Source organism: Triticum aestivum, chromosome 5A (assembly GCF_018294505.1).
Source record: "Triticum aestivum cultivar Chinese Spring chromosome 5A, IWGSC CS RefSeq v2.1, whole genome shotgun sequence".
Taxonomy (NCBI): Eukaryota; Viridiplantae; Streptophyta; class Magnoliopsida; order Poales; family Poaceae; genus Triticum; species Triticum aestivum.
Window position 1 is genome coordinate 402,583,113 of NC_057806.1, and position 2,742 is coordinate 402,585,854.

The window sequence follows — 2,742 nt, forward strand, 5'->3', positions numbered from 1 at the left end:
ATATGAGTATGTACTGCCTTTTTGGTAATGGAGCGTATACTACTTTTTTGGTAGGGGAGTATATACTTCTTTTTCAGTAAGGGAGTCTATACTGCCTTTTCTTTTACGTGAGTATATACTGGCTTTATGTGAGAGTCGAGTAGCTGCAATGAGAGAGTGGGCTGGTCGCCGAAATGAGTGATAAATTCAAAGTATGCATAAAAGAGTATATCAAAAACTAGATTGAATAATGGGTGTAATACATTTTGAAATGTCATCGTATGGCAGTAAAAATACAAGGTTACCCGTAGAAAAATAAAGCACTTGTTGAAGAGGGAAATGGAGGTTCCTTTCCAAAACAGAAAAGGAGTATGTATTACTAATTATTTCAGTGTATTTTTGTGACTGGGCATATGCAACTAGAAAAGGATTATGTCTTATTTCTACAATGTTATACTATATTTTTTGATGGGGTATATGCTGCGTTACAAAGTGTATATACTCATTTTTTAGGACTATATACTGATTTATTCTGGAGGACTATATACTAATTTTTTTGGAAGCTTTATATATACACCCGAAGAAAAAGTAGTAAACCCATCAGGCATAAAAAAATACATGAAATTTTGATCATCAGTAACAATCATGACTCGATTGTGTGAGTGCAAAGCAAGCTCCTAACTATTTCTACGTGGACGTACTAGCCACTTTATTACATGTGTACAACATGAATACATTGGGTAAGTGGCTAAGTGCATCAGCGGTCGCTAGTGGCCAGGGCCTAGATGTAGATTTATGTGCTCTTAGGCCCGACACCACCGCATGTCGTCAGTGTCGTCTTTGCCCTGCACCATAGGCCATTACGCTGCAGGTATATAGAAGTTATTAGTAGTTAGCAAGATCTTGACTCCTTGGGTGCTCGATCTGACTAATAAATGCAGCCTGTAACAAAAATAGCAAAACATGAATGCATCAATTTGACTGGAACGACACCTTACCTAGTACTAGTAGACTTGGCCGATCAATCATCCTCGTCCTATTTTCTTCGCCGACGATGACATACTGGACAGGAATGGATTGAGAGATCGGCGGAAACATGAACACGGTTGTGGGAGCCGAACAGAAAAATCGGGAAACATCAATTACACGTACGCTTGCAAACTAGAGATGATGAATCAATGGACGTGCTGGTTGAAGCCTCCCACCAGGGAAGAAGCACGGGGATCATCGTCGGCCATGTTTGGCGGTCAGTCGGCGGCGGAGGAGGCGAGCCGATGCTTTTTTTTATGTTCGTGGGTGCTGGTAAGAGATGAGAACCCAGTTTCAAATGGAATCCCTGGAAGACACGCCTACGAGAGCTGAAAAAAAGGAACCCGTTCAACTAATTTTCAAATCCAAGGGCTTTATCCGGAGTTAGTTAGCTTTTTTTTCCTTAGTAGTTAGCGGGATGAATGGTTGCAACGATGATGGGTGTAGGTGGGAGTACGTACTCTTAGGAGTACCAACCTATTTTCCTATATATATATATATATATATATATATATATATATATATATAGAGAGAGAGAGAGAGAGAGAGAAAATCCATCCAACCACCCGGTGGTAGTTACCTCACATATCTCATATACGATCATGTGGTACTATATATACTATTTTATTATTTTAAATATGTACATATAGTATATCTAAGATATTTCAAAGCAAATTACATGAAAAAATTGCATATGAGCCCATAGTTTTTGTTATATTTGTGAAATACGTACATATTTGTACGTAAAAAAGAGCATACTCAAAAAATAGTACATACTACCTAAAAATTTGTACATATACTACCTAATCATTGTTATATACTACATACTACACGTACATACTCTCGGTTTCGACAGATACTACATACAACATACAAAACACAAGTGGTGGTAACTACCACTGCTTGTAGAAAACATTTGTCCTATATATATCGTACCTAGTTAGGATGCTTGGCCCACCACCTCCCACTTCGTGTCAGCGGGGCGGATGCACGTAATGATCGATACTTTGGTCATACATGCATGTTGCCATGACCCATAAGACGGACCAATGAATCTATCGTTTGGTCAAATGACAGTTGTTGTTGTCGATAAATCGCTTGGGCCAATAGATTGAACCATTATAAAAATCGCATGAGAGGGGCCACAAAAGCAGCACCTCTTGCATGCGGCCCAAAATGATGTATGTTGGGAAGGGGTGATGTGTGTTTTGAATATAGAATAATGTACAATTTAGATGTGGTACCTACCTCTTGATACAGACAACAACCATGAACGCAAGGTAGTTAAGGACGAGATACACAGGGTTTGATGTAGGTCGAACCCAGCAATCCGAGCATGTGGGAGGGAATCTTGACAGCACATGAGCTCGAGCTTTGGTTGAGCGACATGTGACAGTGACCGCCCCTAACATGAACTAGGAGGAATCCATTCATGGCCAACACATACCCCTCATTATCGATCAAAGGGATGATATATATACACTCGGGGAGCCCACGGATATGCATGTTGTCACAAAAAACCGCACAAGGGAGACGTGGTCGATCAGAAGACCCCGTATACACTGCATGCGGCCAGAAAATATGCATGGGTACGGTGGTGTGTGATGTGTTTAAATCCCAAATGCACAACTTTGATGGGCCACCAACTACATTACAAACCGAACACCGTACCCGACTCCAAGCCTGGTTCAATACATACGATGTCAGTTTCCCAACTTCGAGGCAGCGGTGGCG

The 2,742-nt window shown here is 40.7% G+C and overlaps 1 long non-coding RNA gene across 1 annotated transcript; it reads right to left on the minus strand.

Moving 5' to 3' along the window:
• Positions 1-568: 568 nt before the first annotated feature.
• Positions 569-1,390, minus strand: LOC123107005 (uncharacterized). Its single transcript, XR_006451564.1, has 3 exons — positions 1,132-1,390; positions 978-1,041; positions 569-844 (listed from the first exon to the last, which is right to left on the minus strand). It is a non-coding gene; the product is annotated as an uncharacterized lncRNA (long non-coding RNA).
• Positions 1,391-2,742: the final 1,352 nt, after the last annotated feature.